The sequence below is a fragment of the Nelumbo nucifera genome, chromosome 3 (genome assembly GCF_055504915.1).
Source record: "Nelumbo nucifera cultivar China Antique chromosome 3, China Antique-T2T, whole genome shotgun sequence".
Taxonomy (NCBI): domain Eukaryota; kingdom Viridiplantae; phylum Streptophyta; class Magnoliopsida; order Proteales; family Nelumbonaceae; genus Nelumbo; species Nelumbo nucifera.
In genome coordinates this window covers 66,206,937-66,224,798 of record NC_142651.1, presented here as the reverse complement: position 1 = coordinate 66,224,798, position 17,862 = coordinate 66,206,937, and the positions used below count along the sequence as shown (strand labels likewise).

Below are 17,862 nucleotides of genomic sequence, written 5' to 3'. Positions count from 1 at the left end.
AATTTATAGAAAAACTCCTTGGATCCTTAAGCTTTGGGGGCAATTTATTTTGAAGAATGGTTGAGCACTCTTCGTTTAACTTTACCATCTCACAGTCTTCCTATTTCCTTTTATTTGACATCACCTCCTTCAAGAATTTGGCATATTTTGGCATCTATGGCAATACATCAAGAAGAGGGATGCTAATATATATCTTTTTAACCACTTCTAAAAATTTTTCAAATTGTTTATCCAAATTAGCTTTCAAAACTCTTCTAGGGTAAGAGAAAGGAAGTTTAATAGCATCTAAATTCAGATTAGGTGTACTCCCTTCGGTCTCCTTTTGTGAATCGGCCACTTCAGCACTCTGGTCATCATTCTGGGTCTCACCATCAGTCTTCCCACTTCTTAAAGCAATGGCATTCACTTGCTCCCTTGGGTTCTTTTCTGTATTGTTGGGCAATCGTCCCACTTTTCTTTCTGACAATATATTCACAATCTGCCCCACTTGGACTTCTAAGTTCTTAATTGATGCTTCTTGACTTAAGAATCTTTTTTCATGTTCTTGAAATTTTGTTTCAGCAACATTAATGAACTTAGAAATCATTTCTTCTAAATTACCCTTCTTTTCTTGTGGGGGCGGCTGTTGTTGAAATCCCATGGGTGCTTTTTGTTAGTTGTTGTTCCATGAAAAATTCGGATGACTCCTCCACCCTAGGTTGTATGTGTTCGAATAGGGGTTGAAAATCGGCCTGCCACCATGGGAAATAAAGTTAGCACTTTCATGTGGAGCAAAAGGATTACCTAACGGACAGTCAGAATTAATATGTCCTAATTGATCACAGAGATCACATGGATTGCTAGATGATGCATTTATTGCTGCAACATTAAGATTATCTAATTTTTTATTCAGGCTAGCAAGTTGAGCAGATAAAGCTGCAAGAGAATCGATATGGTGTACTCCCCTTCCATCATTTTGATCATTATTCCATTGGTAGCTATTTGACACCATTTCTTCCACTAGATCATAAGCTTCCTTTGGCATTTTCCTCATTATAGTACCTCCTGCAGCTGCATCAATAATGGAACGATTAGAGAGGGTAATACCATTATAAAAAGTTTGGATTTGATGCCAAATTGGTATCCCATGGTGAGGACACTTCCTAAGCATCTCTTTAAATTGTTCCCATGCCTTATACAAGGATTCCCTCTCTAATTGAGCAAAAGTAGTGATATCATTAATTAATTTTGCTGTTTTAGAGGGTGAAAAATACTTAGCCAAAAATTTTTGGGTCAAGTCATTCCAAGTGGTGATGCTTCCTACAGGGAGTGAGTTAAGCCAATCTTTAGCTCTATCACGTAATGAGAATGGAAAAAGTCTAAGCCTAATAGCATCATCGCTAACTCCATTATGTTTAAATGTATCGCATATTTCTAGGAAATTAACAATATGTGCATTAGGATCATTACTTGGCAACCCACTAAATTGAATACTCATCTGAATCATTTGGATAATCGCAGGCTTGATCTCAAAATTATTGGCCTGAATTGTTGGCTTGCAAATGCTAGAAGTAACCCCATCAATTGTTGAACAAGCATAGTCCAAAAGGGTTCGATTTTCTTCCATTTCTTCATCAATTTCTTTTGCTGGTTTGCCTTCTTCAACCTCCTCTCTTTCTTTACTTTTGTTGGCTCTTTGCAGTATACGAAGGGTTCTCTCTATCTCAGGATTGAATTCTGCTAGTTCTTCTCTTCTAGTATGTGTCATACACTAAGCAAGAATTTGAATAAATAATGATAAAAGAAAAAAAATAAAAATCCAAATTAATCAAGATTAACAAGTTCTAATATTATTTTAGGATTAAATCCCTGGCAACGACGCCAAAAACTTGATAGCTATAATTATATAACCCTAGAAAGTGCACTAGTTATTAAGTACTATAAAGATATCGTTCCCACGAGGATTTAACAAAATAAGTATTAGAACTACAGCTTCCCTCAATTATTTGAAGAACCGAATTCTAACAATAGGAACAACTGAAAAGATAGAAAAAGAAAGAATACAAAGGCAATTAATGACAAAACTTGCAATGATCTAATTAGAAGCGCTAGGATTGTTGGTCCACTTAACCATTCCAATGGATATCAATTTATTAGATTAACAAAGATAATTTATTATTTTCATAAGCTGAAGTTTTTCCAAAATTATTTAATATTCCCTCTCAAGATATATCAAATCTACCTCTATCAAGTAACCCTTCGATCTCTCGACTAGAGTTCTCATGATAGAAATGCATTAAGTTCTATGAAAAACTTATATCATCAGATGAATCATGTATATATATCTCTATATACCATTCAATTCACACTATGAATTATTTAGTCGATTATGTGAATTCCTCTCTTGATTCATTCACATAAACCAAATCAATTAAGAAGTGGCCAAGCTCTTAATTGCATTATGCATAGTAACTCATAGACAATATGAAAATAACAATCTTGGATAAATTAGAATAAAAATCAATTTATTGTCATGGTTAGGCTTCCCACAGCCCTATCTGCAAATAAATTAATTCATGATAAAGGAAATAAAACAAACAAGGGGTAAGAAAGAACTCATGATGTCGCCCTTGAAGTTGAGATCTTGTCTTCTCCTTGGCGCCACCTCCTTCTTGAAGCCTTCTTTCCTTGTTGATCTCCTTCTTGAAGCTTTCTTGATTGTCTTCTTGATTGCTTCAGAGAGAGAGCTTGAATGCTTGATTCTAAAAGCTAATCCGCCCCCCCCCCCCCCCCCCCCCCCGCTTTATATTGCTTTAGGAGGAGGGACTGTTTCCAACTCCTCTTAGGAGTTCTTTCTTAAAAATAGAAAGTCCTAATTAGATCTAATCCTATCCTATCCTATCTAGTAATCTCAATATTTCATCTTTCTAGAACTACAATTGATATTTAAATCTAATAGAACTCTTTATTCTCGAATTCGATTTGGGATTCTTTAATAAATTGGGCTGCTACAAGGATTTTATGCGAATTGGGCTTCAGCTGTGAGTTGGGCTTTACTAGGAATTTGCTTCGACTTTGTTCTGGATTTTGAACTCGATTCAGACCGAATCTGTCATAACCCAAAACACTAAAGTTGGGGAGTTCTCGCTTATCTTTCCGGTACATCTTGAATCATTCCAATTGGAGACCGGATGTGAAAGTTATGCCCGGATTACTGATCGGTGCCGAAACTGTGCAAAATCATCCGATTAGCCTTGTTTCCCTCCTGTCACCTTATTGCTTGCCCTGAATCGAAATACAGGAGTAATGAGTCCAATTAAGTGTTAATTAAGTGTAAAAGAATGAATATTTAAGGATAAAAATATGATAATTTTTATTCACATCATCTATAAAACCCAGTTTTAATCTATTAAAACTGCTTTTAGTCCAATTTAGCACAAAAAGCTATATGGACCCAACTGCTCTTTGCAGTTCAGCCCATATACCTAGATAATATTAATTGGTAATATTATGAAATTATATGGGATTTAATTATGGGTTTTACAGTTATTTAATTGATTGGATCAATTATGAATTTCATGCATGGGACGTATGGATGTGTGATGTGCTACGTTCATGGGCCATAAGCACTTGGCCCATGCTGATTCGATAGTGGCTCTTACGCACACCATGGTTGAATGCACATCATTTCCATGGTGTTCTTAAGATCATTGGATGATCTCCCTGCATGGTGGGCCCCACACCAGTTTCCTCCTCAAGAGGAACCGTGTAGAACCCTAGCCGTTAAGGGCCCATCTAAATCTGGCTTTATGAAAGCCAGTGGGAGACACTTTGGTTTGACCTAAGTGCATGTGATAGGGAAATTCATATAAGTGCATAGCGTAATTATTTGTTCCCTCCTAAAAATATAAGTGAATGTGATAGGGAAATTCATATGATGAACTCTCTAAAGGCCTTCCATCATTAGTATGAAGGTTGACTGTATTGATGGATGGGGATGCACTATAAAATTGGGCTATCCATCTGCTAATGCAGTTAGCTGAATTGCTTCATGAGATGATAGGGGCGTCATAGACTGGTGTGGGAGGGGCCTATCCTAAAATGGAAGACTCTCTCATGGTACCTTGGTGTTCACGAACATGATGGGTGAGCACTTACTGGACAGAAAGGTTTAACCTAAAATGGCTATGAATCTTGTCTGATAGAGGCCAAAGGGAAAACTCATAAGATGAGTGGATAAGATCCTTCACAGAAAGGTGGTGGGGTTATTCATCTGAAACAGTTGGCTCCATGCACCCTATGTGATTTTCTACATTTCCAGAGACACAACTGTCTCCATCACTGAGGTTGGAGGGAATCTCAGAGATGCCCAAAATGGAAATGGAACATATATTAAAATCTATATCTATGTGATGACATGAATCAATTACGTTGTGGACTTATAAATCTGCCTTGCCTTTTATCAGAAATGACAAACAAAAACTTCACCAAACTGTTGGATGACAACAAACTCAAAGGCCCTAATTATGCTGACTGGTTCCGAACCCTCATGCTGGTCCTAACGTCCAAGAAATTGGACAAAATTTCTAAAAACTCTGCTTTGGATCATCTGGGTGACAGGGCTTCTGAGGCCAGACGAAGAGAGTATCAAGAATGAGAGGAAAAAAATTCTCTTGCCCGGTGTTATATTATAGCCTCTTTGGATAATCCGATACAGTGACAATTCAATAAGATTGAAGTGTCCAAGGATATATTGGATAGTCTAAAGACTATGTATGAGGAGCAGAACCGTTCTACTCATCAGAAGGTCTTAAAGTTGTTTACCGCACAGATGACCGAGAACCAACAGGTTCATGACCATTGTCTAAAGATGATGGGTTATATTAATGAACTGGAGGCTCTTGGGTCAGGGCTAGACCATGACACCATAATTGATGTTGTCCTCAATTCCCTGCCTCCCTCCTTCAATCAGTTTATCATGAACTATAACATGAATAAGCTAAACGTTAGCCTTCAGGAACTCAACAATATGTTGTAGAGGGCTGAAGAACTGATCAAGAAGGATAAGCCGATAGCCATACTTGTTGAAGGTGGAAAATCAGGCAAGAAAAAGCGGAAGGCTAAAGGGAAGGCTCAGAAGAAAAGTAGCAAAGCCAAGAAGTAGAAGAATGATAAGGCATCAGATGCCTGTCACTTCTACAAACAGGTCAGCCACTGGAAGAGGAATTGTCCTCAATTTCTAGAGACTAAGATGAAAGGTAATTTCAAATCTTTTATCATAGAGACCAATTTGTTGGTCACTTTTGCTTCCGGGTGTATTGACTCCTAGGCTTCAACTCATGCATGTAACTCACTATAAGGGTTCAAGATGAGCAGAAGACTGAGTGATGGAGAAGTGACACTCTACTTGGGGACTTCTGCAATAGTTGTAGCTACAACCATAGGAACTGTATAATTAGTTCTCGGAGAAGGAAATATTGTACTTAAAGATTGTCTTTTCGTACCCAATTTAAGAAAAAATTTGATTTCTGTCTCAAAATTGTGCATGGATGGTTATTCTATCTTATTCAGTTATGTGATTACTATTAAATGGAATAACAAATTCCTCGCATACGGAGAACTTGAGAATGGTCTCTATGTTCTTCATCCTTCTCTGGAAACAAACCTTACCGAAACTACGTCGGAAATAATCCCCAAGAAGAGAACCCGTGATGTAGTGAATCCAACGTGCCTGTGGCATTACCGACTTAGCCACATTAATGTAGATTGTATTACAAGGTTGGTAAAGGATGGTCCTTTGGATTTTCTAACTATAGAAAACTTTCCAACTTGTGAACCTTGCCTTCAGGGTAAGAAGGCGAAACGACCATTTACCGGTAAGCCTGAAAGATCTACAGGCACACTTGACCTTATACGTACTGATGTATGTGGTCCCCTGAATGTTAGGACACATAACCAACATGTTCATTTCATAACCTTTATCGATGATTACTCATGGTATGGTTACGTGTACCTAATGAGACATAAGTATGAATCTTTTGAAAAGTTTAAAGAATTCAAACAAGAAGTCGAGAAACAGTTAGGGAGAGAAATTAAGATCCTTTGATCAGAATGAGGTATCGAATATCTCTTTGATGAATTCAGGGACTACTTAAAGGACAATGGGATAGTATCACAACTAGCTCCTCCTACTACATCACAGTTAAATGGTGTGTCAGAAAGGAGGAACCAAACTTTATTAGAAATGGTCCAATCACTTCTCGTACACTCGGAGTTACCCACATCCTTTTGGGGTTACGCATTAGAGACTGCAACATAAGTGCTAAACCGGGTTCCAACCAAATCCGTTCCAAAGACTCCCTATAAGCTTTGGATCGACAAGAAACCAAGTATAAGAAACTTGAAGATTTGGGGTGCCCGGCACATGTTAAAAGAATAAGTGATAACAAATTGAAATCCAAGACCAGACATTGCCTATTTATAGGCTACCCCAAAGGCTCTGTGGGTTACTTATTATATGATCCAAAAAAGCAGAAGGTGTTTTGCAGTTGAAATGCCCACTTCTTAAAAGAAGATTATATCTTGGATAATCATCATTAGGAAGTTGTTCTTGATGAGGAAAGCCCAGGGGTAATAGGAGATGTTCCACCAACTCCAGAAAATAACCAACCTAGGAGATATACTCGGGTTTCTAGGCCTCAAGTCCGTTTCACCTATGACCAAAAAAGTTACTTAGTGGAATCCACTACCAGTGAGGAGGATCCCGTGACTTACTTGGAAGCTATGTTGGACATAGATTCCTTAGAGTGGGTAAATGTCATTTGAACTGAGATGGACTCAATGGAGACCAATGGAGTTTGGGCTCTAGTAGATCTGCCCCCTGGAGTAAAAGCAATTGGTTGCAAATGGATCTATAAGAGGAAGAAGGGCCCCAATGGTAAGGTTGAGACCTACAAGGCTCGTCTTGTGGCGAAAGGGTACACTCAGAAAGAAGGAATCGATTATGAGGAAATCTTTTCGCTCGTGGCCATGCTTAAATCCATTAGGATCCTGCTAGCTATAGTAGCATACCATGACTACAAGATTTGGCAAATGGATGTCAAAACCATGTTCTTGAATGGAGATCTTACTAAAAATATCTATATGTAGCAACTGCAAGGTTTCGTAGCTGCAAGACAGGAACACATGGTATGTAAACTCAACCGATCCATATATGGACTTAAGCAAGCTTCTAGGAGTTGGAACATCCGGTTTGACTCTACCGTTAAACAGTTTGACTTTGAGCAAAATCCGGATGAACCCTGTGTCTACAGGAAAACCAGTGGTGATAAGGTTACATTCTTGGTTTTGTATGTAGATGACATTCTACTCATTGGGAATGATGTAGGAATGTTAACTATGGTGAAAGTGTGACTTTCACAACAATTCTCCATGAAAGATCTTGGAGAAGCCTCCTACATACTTTCACAACAATTCTCCATGAAAGATCTTGGAGAAGCCTCCTACATACTGGGTCTTCGACTCTATAGAGATAGATCGAAGAGGATAATAGGATTATCCCAATCTGCTTACATTGACAAACTAGTCAAGAGATACAGCATGGAGAACTCCAAGAAAGGAAATGTTCCTTTCAAACATGGAGTCACTCTCTCCAAGGGTATGTCTCACAAGACTCCCGAAGAGATTTGAGGGCATGAAAGAGGTTCCCTATGCCTTAGTCGTAGGAAGCATCATGTATGTCATGCTGTGCACTCATCCTAACATCTCTCAGGCAGTGAGTGTGGTAAGCAGATACCAATCTAACCCAGGGCAAGAGCATTGGACCGCTGTGAAAAACATACTAAAATACCTTCGAAGGACAAAAGAGTTTTGTCTGGTATTCGGTGGTAGTTCACTACAGATCTAGGGGTATACCGATGTCGATTTCCAGTCAGATCCAGATGATAGAAATTCTACATCTAGTTATATCTTCATGATAGGATTGTGTGTTCTTTGCTGGAAAAGCAACAAATAGGGGTCCACCGCAGATTCCACAACCAAAGCTGAATACATTGCCGCAAGTGAAGCTACCAAAGAAGTCGTTTGGATGAAGAAGTTCATTCAGGAATTAGGAGTAGTTCCATCCAGCACATCACCCATTCCATTGTTGTGTGACAACACTAGAGCCATTGCATAGGCTAAGGAGCCACGAGCCCACTCGAAGTTGAAGCACATCGAGAGGAAGTACCATGTACTGCGGGAGATAGTTGGAAGAGGGGATGTCTTGATTCAAAAGGTAGCATCAGCGAAAAATGTAGCAAACCCATTGACTAAGCCACTGACATAGAAAGTGTTTGAGAAACACGTGGAAAGTATGGGACTCCGGTTTGCACCCAATTGGACCTAAGTGCAAGTGGGAGTTGTTAGACAATTATGCCATTTAACTCCAATCAGATTGATGTACCTTTTTGACATTTATTGTAAATGAATAAAGTACATAATTGATTCATGTCATTGTGGTGTGTTTCTGTGTAATACCCTTAAACTGGACACTTATGAGACTCGTGATAGTTTAGAATCTTCACAGCCATTGGAGAGATCTAGGGAGATTTATCCTGCCAAGGCTGACACTGGTATACTGCCAAGTTGGTTGGGGTGGCTTGTCTTAGCTGCCAGGGTGAGACCTGAGGTACATGTAGTGTGGGTAATCTTGAAACCCTGAACCGGACCGAAATTCCAGTATTTCCCTATACCCTGGAGATAGTTGGGCAAAACTAGAATTTTACACCTGACCCCTAGACTCGATTGTGATACTGCACTAGGTGTTAGATTGGGATGTCTTTGATATGCCAATCGGTGAGATCCTTAGAGGGGGTCAAAACCTGGGTATGTTGGGACAGTTCAACAATTCATCTGAGTGGGTGATCATAGTGACAGGATCAACCCCTTTGTCGGACAAAGTGAATGATTGGGGATGCACTCTCTCTATTGGAAACCTAAACTACTGACAGTTGAAATTTGTTTTGCAAAATATATTTATTTAAAGATATACATATATATATATATATATATTATGGTTTCAAAATGTTTGCAAAATGTTTTAATTCCCGGGATTCACGTGAGTAGAGAGTGCAGCACTGCACCTTGCAGCCGAGGGAGAGGTCCTCTCTTGTCGGGCAGTGTTTGATCATTATGGGCTGAGAGGTTAAGTGTAAGACCATTGAGGGTAATACCCTATGGGTTAGTCTTGCATCTGCCCATAGTCCTTGGGTTTTCTTAAGTTGGCTGGACCCAAGGACCATTTAGTGTAAATGTTGTGCCCATTAAGAGCCCATGGTGATGGACTCAGGGTTCACTGTCTCCTACAATGAATTCGGCCAGACCTTGTAACAAAGGCTGGGCTGAACCCATGTGACTGATGTGTAGATCAATGTTTGGGTCCCACGCCATACAAGGATAGCCAACTAGGCAGCAGGTGAAGAGGTTAAGTTAGCACATAGACTTAATGAGCCTAAAGCTCAATTCGAACTTGCTTAATAAGATTATTTAAATAGGAGCGGTTCTGGGATTTGGATCAGCAGATAGGATAAGGGATTATCCCTATCCACTCAAAAAGTCTAGATCCAAATAAAGATTTGGATCAGGAAACTCCAAATTTGATTAGGTAGGTTGATCTTTATCTACAGATAAGATAAGGGATTATCTTTATATCTTAAAGATAGTCCAGATCCAAATATAAGATTTGGATTAGGAAACTCCTAATGAGATTAAGAGAACTTCTCTTTAAGGCTATAAATAGGAGAGCAGGGCGGACCTCCAAAAACAACTCTCAGTTTGCTGAATCAAGAGAGAAGACAACACACAATTTGACTGCTCCTGTCTTTTGCTCTTTTCATCCTGTTCTTTCCACCCCTACCCAGTTTGATCCCCACCTGTGGGAGTGATCAAGAACAGTTCTTGATACTACCTTTTGCTAGAAAAGACAATCCCAAGTCGTGCTTATCAGCCCTCCTTGGGCATGAACACCTTCGTTGGGAGTTACTGTTACTCCGTATCAGGTATATCCCTTTCCTCCCTTTTGGTTCCAGATCTGGTTGATGAGACCAAAAAGAACCCTATTTTTATCCCCTAATATTCACTCTTTTACATTTATTTAGCACTTAAATGGACTTGTTACTCTTGTATTTCGATTCAGGGCAACAAAGAAGGCAATTGGAAGAAAATAGGGCAAATCAGGTGATTTTGCACAGTTTCGGCGATAGTCAGTAATTTGGGCCTAACTCTCAATTCCGGACTCTGAAATGGAAAATTCAAGAAGAATTAAAAGGATGAAAGGAAGTCCCACAACTTTTATGTTTTGGGTTTCTATGGATTCGGCCCGAATCGAGTACGAAAATGAGCCCGAAGTCGGAGAAAGTTCGCAGCCAGGCCCATTTCACAACTTAACCCCAACTCGCAGAAGTACCTTGAAGCAGCCCAACTCGAATTCAAGAGTTCTTAGTCGGAATTTCGAATGTAATCTCCAAGGATAGACTCTTATCAGATCTAAAGTCTTGAATGTAATCCTAGAGAAATAAGAAGATTGAGATTAGATCATTAGATAAGAGATAGGATAGGATTATTTCAAAGAAGATCAAGACTCCCTAAAGATAAGATGATCTCCTAGGAGGAGTTGGAAAACAGCCCTCTCCTCTGGCTATATAAAGAGGGGGCGAACCAGCTCTAGCATCACTCACTCCAAGATCCAAGAGATCATCAAGCAACTCAAGAAACTCAAGAGAGCAGTTCAGCCATGGAGAAGCAGAGCATGGAGATTGCACAGATCATGAGCAACTAAGCTTCTTTTTCTGGTTCAAGGGGGGAGGTCGATTGTGCCATTGTGAGGTTCTGTACTTAATTTATTTTCTTAATTTTTAATTCAAGTATTCATTGGTTCTTGTGCACATTTTTATTGGATGTTAATGTTAAGTAGTCTGACAAGTTGAATTAATGTTGATTTTCCTACTACTATCCATGATTTCGGTGATCCGTAATTGTCACGAATAGTGGTACAAGTAGCAATTAGGTTAATATCTTTCTGGGTCAATTGTTCGTGACAGCCTTTGACCAATGTATTGACATGGTTTAAAGTAAAAGGAATCGATGGAACAAGATTCAATAATTACAGCTATCTCAAATATTGTTGTTTTGTTTTAACTGTTTTCACAAATCTTAATGCTATCACCGGTTAATAAGGAACGCTATTGTACCCAGTTGAGTGGTGATAAGTGTTGATCGAATGCTGGGTTTGGTCAACTGAATTAGGAAAACACAAGGTTTATTATGGCTATCCTAATAAATCTAAGGTTAAATGCTTAAATTGCAAGACTGCTGAATTTTACCTAGGATCGATAGCCAATTGATTCAACCCGAACCCTTGAAACCAGAATTCGGTAAGACTGATTTTCTCTTGTTTGTTTAAGTGCTTTCTTATTCTTTTTATTTTAGTTATTAAATTTCCCCACTCAATTATAGTATCCATTTGATTAAGAGATTACTGATTTGCTCCCTGTGGGATTCGACCTAGCACCACTTTTACTGCAAATATTTTATTGTGGGACTAGTATTAATTTTGAGGGCTTCGACAAACCCGTCAAAATTTTGGCGCCGTTGCCGGGGAGCAACTTTAATTTCTTAGCTATTACCTTCCTCTTGTTAACCTCTTTTGTTTTATGACTCGTGCTTCTCAACGAGGTGATTTCAAGTACAACCCCAAAATTGAGAGAACCACCCGTCATTTAAGGAAGGAGGCTAGGCAAAGGAAGGATCGTTCACCAAAAAGGGTGAACTTAGATTGCGAATTGCCACTTGTGATTTTCCCATCTTCGAAGAAGGAGAAAGAATGGATGATAGAGAGAGGACATTGAGGCAGTTGGCTGCACTGATTATGAACCAACAGCCCTTATAAATCACGTACCCCACTCTTGAGGTTGCTTTTGAATTGAAATATGGGTTGATACAATTATTGCCTATATTTCATTGTTTTCCAAGAGAGGACCCTCATAAGCATCTAAAGGAATTCCATGTAGTCTGTGCAAGCATGAAGCCCCAAGATATGATCGAGGAACAGGTAAAACTCATAGCCTTTCCATTTACTTTAAGAGATAAAGCAAAGGATTGGTTGTATATTCTTCCTCCCAGTTCAAAACGCACATGGGATGAAATGAATAGGATATTTTTAGATAAATATTTTCCTACATCCCGGGCTGCAAATTTAAGAAAACAAATAAGTGGAGTTCGGCAGTTTGGTGGTGAGACACTATATGAATATTGGGAATGATTTAAACAACTTGTTGCTAGCTGTCCACACCACCAAATACCCGAACAATTGTTAATCCAGTACTTCTACAAAGGGCTGCAGCCCATGGATAGAAGTATGGTCGATTCAGCCAGTGGAGGAGCCTTGGTGAACTAGACACCCGAAGCGGCCAGGGAGTTAATCTCCAACATAGCCGAAAATTCACAGCAGTTCGGTGCAAGGACAGACGGTACCATTAGAAGGGTTCATGAGGTAAGCCATGTAAATTTAGAAAATCAGATTTCTGACTTAACTACTTTGGTAAGACAACTCGCTGCAGGACAATTACAAACTGCCAGGGTGTGTGGTATCTGTTCGATTCCTAGCCATCCTATAGACATGTGTCCATCATTGCAAGATGGTTCGATGCAGCAAGTCAATGCCGTAGGAGGATTCCCGGGCCAGTCCCAATGAAAGTTTGATCCCAACTCCAATTACTACAATCCGGGGTGGAGAGATCATCCAAACCTAAGCTACGGAAACCAAGGAGTACAGCAGCAATATTAGCCCCATTTTTTCAGTCGACAACCACAGTTTTCAACACCCATCACAGCGCAAGGCCAAACCCCGAATTCAGGTACGCCATTAGAAGATATAGTTAAGGCTCTAGCTACTAATACTTAGCAATTTCAACAGGAAACAAGAGCCAACATTCAGAATTTGGGGAATCAAATCAGCCAACTTGCCACTTCCATTAGCAAGTTGGAAGTGCAAAGCTCTGGGAAACTACCATCAGAAATGGTAGTCAACCCCAAGGAGAATGTAAGTGCAGTGGTGCTGAGAAGCAGGAAGGATCTACAGCTAGAACCTACCTCACCAAGGAAGGCTGATAAAGGACAAGAGGAGGTACAGGACTCAAATGAGAACCCCATTAAGGTAGGAGTTGGAGAGAATGTTTCAGCCGTGATCAAAAGGACCTTACCAAAAAAACATGCTGATCCAGGTATGTTCACCCTACCCTGTGTGATTGGCAATAAGCGAATTGAGCATGCCATGCTAGACTTAGGTGCATCTATCAATGTCATGCCATACTCAATTTACTATGCTTTGAGATTAGGTCCTTTAAAGGAAACTAAAATTGTTATCCAATTAGCTTATCGTTCTAACGCCTACCCAGAAGGGATTGTTGAGAATGTAATGGTGCAGGTTAACGATTTAATTTTCCCAGTTGATTTTTACATTCTGAAGATGGAGGAGGACACGATCGAAGGTTCAGCCCCACTTCTATTAGGCTGGCCATTCATGAAAACGGCCAAGACCAAAATAGATGTGGATGAGGGTACCCTCTCCGTCGTGTTTGATGGGGAGACTATTAAATTTGACATTTTTGAAGCTATGAAGTACCCAAATGAAGACCGTTCGATCTATTCAGTTGACACTATTGATCCAACTGTGCAGGAAATTTTTGAAAAGGACATGAATGAGGAGCTAGAATTGAATGCACAATTGGATACGAAGGCCCCTATTCCAGATTTGAACCCGCCCATGATGGATGGAAGGGGAGCACACCGGAAGCTGCAATCACGAGAGTTAAAATAGCAAAGGAGGACGTTGAGCATAACGGAGTTAAACAATTGTGCTTGTGGGAGGCAATCCATTTCACAATGACATAGCCAGGCCCATTTCACAACTTAAGCCCAACTCGCAGAAGTACCTTGAAGTAGCCCAAGTTTTAAAGCAGCCCAACTTGAATTCAAGAGTTAAGAGTCTAAATTTCGAATGTAATCTCCAAGGATAAACTCTTATCAGATCTAAAGTCTTGAATGTAATCCTAGAGAAATAAGAAGATTGAGATTAGATCATTGGATAAGAGATAGGATAGGATTAGTTCAAAGAAGATCAAGTCTCCCTAAAGATAAGATGATCTCCTAGAAGGAGTTGGAAAACAACCCTCTCCTCTGGCTATATAAAGAGGGGGGCGAACCAGCTCTAGCATCACTCACTCCAAGATCAAAGAGATCATCAAGCGACTCAAGAAACTCATGAGAGCAAATCAGCCATGGAGAAGCAGAGCATGGAGATTGCACAGATCATGAGCAACTAAGCTTCATTTTCTAGTTCAAGGGGGGAGGTCGATTGTGCCATTGTGAGGTTCTGTGGTTAATTTATTTTCTTGTTTTTTAATTCAAGTATTCATTGGTTCTTGTGCACACTTTTATTGGATTTTAATGTTAATTAGTCTGATAAACTGAATTAATGTTGATTTTCCTTCTGCTATCCATGATTTTGGTGATCCGTAATTGTCACAAATAGTGGTACAAGTAGCAATTAGGTTAATATCTTTTTGGGTCAATTGTTTGTGACAGCCTTTGACCAATGTATTGACATGGTTTAAACTAAAAGGAATCGATGGAACAAGATTCAATAATTGTAGCTATCTCAATTATTGTTGATTTGGTTGAACTGTTTTCACAAATCTTAATGCTATCATCGGTTAATATGGAACGCTATCATATTCAGTTGAGTGGAGATAAGTGTTGATCGAATGTTGGGTTTGGTCAACTGAATTAGGAAAACACAAGGTTTATTATGGCTATCCTAATAAATCTATGGTTAAATGCTTGAATTGCAAGACTGCTGAATTTTACCTAGGATCGATGGCCTATTGATTCAACCCGAACCCTTGAAACCAGAATTCGGTAAGACTGATTTTCTCTTGTTTGTTTAAGTGCTTTCTTATTCTTTTAATTTTAGTTATTAAATTTCCCCACTCAATTATAGTATCCATTCGATTAAGAGATTACTGATTTGCTCCCTGTGGGATTCGACCTAGCACCACTTTTATTGCAAATATTTTATTGTGGGACTAGTATTAATTTTGAGGGCTTCGACAAACCCGTCAAAATTTTGGCGCTGTTGCCGGGGAGCAACTTTAATTTCTTAGCTATTACCTTTCTCTTGTTAACCTCTTTTGTTTTATGACTCGTGCTTCTCAACGAGGTGATTTCAAGTACAACCCCAAAATTGAGAGAACCACCCGTCGTTTAAGGAAGGAGGCTAAGCAAAGGAAGGATCGTTCACCAAAAAGGGTGAACTCAGATTGCAAATTGCCCACTTGTGATTTTCCCATCTTCGAAGAAGGAGAAAGAATGGCTGACAGAGAGAGGACATTGAGGGAGTTGGCTGCACCGATTATGAACCAACAGCCCTTATGCATCTCGTACCCCACTCTTCAGGTAGCTTTTGAATTGAAATCTGGTTTGATACAATTATTGCCTATATTTCATGGTTTTCTAGGAGAGGACCCTCATAAGCATCTAAAGGAATTCCATGTAGTCTGTGCAAGCATGAAGCCCCAAGATATGACTGAGGACCAGGTAAAACTCATAGCCTTTCCATTTACTTTAAGAGATAAAGCAAATGATTGGTTGTATATTCTTCCTCCCAGTTCAATACGCACATGGGATGAGATGAACAGGATATTTTTAGATAAATATTTTCCTACATCCCGGGCTGCAAATTTAAGAAAAGAAATATGTGGAGTTCGGCAATTTGGTGGTGAGACACTATATGAATATTGGGAAAGATTTAAACAACTTGTTGCTAGCTGTCCACACCACCAAATACTCGAACAACTGTTAATCCAGTACTTCTACGAAGGGCTGCAGCCCATGGATAGAAGTATGGTCGATTCAGCCAGTGGAGGAGCCTTGGGGAACAAGACACCCGAAGCGACCAGGGAGTTAATCTCCAACATGGCCGAAAATTCACTGCAGTTCGGTGCAAGGACAGACGGTACCATTAGAAGGGTTAATGAGGTAGGCCATGTAAATTTAGAAAATCAGATTTCTGACTTAACTACTTTGGTAAGACAACTCACTGCAGGACAATTACAAACTGCCAGGGTGTGTGGTATCTGTTCGATTCCTGGCCATCCTATAGACATGTGTCCATCATTGCAAGATGGTTCGATGCAGCAAGTCAATGCCGTAGGAGGATTCCCGGGACAGCCCCAACGAAAGTTTGATCCCTACTCCAATTACTACAATCCGGGGTGGAGAGATCATCCAAACCTAAGCTACGGGAACCAAGGAGGACAGCAGCAATATTAGCCCCATTTTTTCAGTCGACAACCATAGTTTTCAACACCCATCACAGCGCAAGGCCAACCCCCAAATTCAGTTACGTCTTTAGAAGATATAGTTAAGGCTCTAGCTACTAATACTCAGCAATTTCAACAAGAAACAAGAGCCAACATTCAGAATTTGGGGAATCAAATCAGCCAACTTGCCACTTCCATTAGCAAGTTGGAGGCGCAATGCTCTGGGAAACTACCATCAGAAATGGTAGTCAACCCCAAGGAGAATGTAAGTGCAGTGGTGCTGAGAAGCGGGAAGGATCTACAGTTAGAACCTACCTCACCAAGGAAGGCTGATAAAGGACAAGAGGAGGTACAGGACTCAAACGAGAACCCCATTAAGGTAGGAGTTGGAGAGAACATTTCAGCCGTGATCAAAAGGACCTTACCAGAAAAACATGCTGATCCAGGCATGTTCACCCTACCCTGTGTGATTGGCAATAAGTGAATCGAGCATGCCAAGCTAGACTTAGGTGCATCTATCAATGTCATGCCATACTCAATTTACTATGCTTTGAGATTAGGTCCTTTAAAGGAAACTAAAATTGTTATCCAATTAGCTTATCGTTCTAACGCCTACCCAGAAGGGATTGTTGAGAATGTAATGGTGCAGGTTAACGATTTAATTTTCCCAGCTGATTTTTACATTTTGAAGATGGAGGAGGACACGATCGAAGGTTCAGCCCCACTTCTATTAGGCTGGCCATTCATGAAAACAGCCAAGACCAAAATAGATGTGGATGAGGGTACCCTCTCCGTCGAGTTTGACGGGGAGACTATTAAATTTAACATTTTTGAAGCTATGAAGTACCCAAATGAAGACCGTTCGATCTATTCAGTTGACACTATTGATCCAACTATGCAGGAAATTTTTGAAAAGGACATGAATGAGAAGCTAGAATTGAATGCACAATTGGATACGAAGGCCCTTATTCCAGATTTGAACCCGCCCATGATGGATGGAAGGGGAGCACACCGGAAGTTGTAATCACGAGAGTTAAAATAGCAAAGGAGGACGTTGAGCATAATGGCGTTAAACAAATGTGCTTGTGGGAGGCAATCCATTTCACAACGACACAGCCAGGCCCATTTCACAACTTAAGTCCAACTCGCAGAAGTACCTTGAAGCAGCCCAAGTTTTAAAGCAGCCCAACTCGAATTCAAGAGTTTTGAGTCCGAATTTTGAATGTAATCTCCAAGGATAAACTCTTATCAGATCTAAAGACTTGAATGTAATCCTAGAGAAATAAGAAGATTGAGATTTGATCATTAGATAAGAGATAGGATAGCATTATTTCAAAGAAGATCAAGACTCCCTAAAGATAAGATAATCTCCTAGAAGGAGTTGGAAAACAGCCCTCTCCTCTCGCTATATAAAGAGGGGGCGAACCAGCTCTAGCATCACTCACTCCAAGATCCAAGAGATCATCAAGCAACTCAAGAAACTCAAGAGAGCAGTTCAGCCATGGAGAAGCAGAGCATGGAGATT

At 39.9% G+C, this 17,862-nt stretch overlaps 1 non-coding gene across 1 annotated transcript; it reads left to right on the top strand.

Annotated features, from left to right (window-relative positions):
* Positions 1–1,121: 1,121 nt before the first annotated feature.
* LOC148801298 (small nucleolar RNA R71) lies at positions 1,122–1,228 on the top strand. Its single transcript, XR_016084885.1, has one exon. It is a non-coding gene; the product is annotated as a small nucleolar RNA R71 (small nucleolar RNA).
* The last annotated feature ends 16,634 nt before the right edge of the window (positions 1,229–17,862 follow it).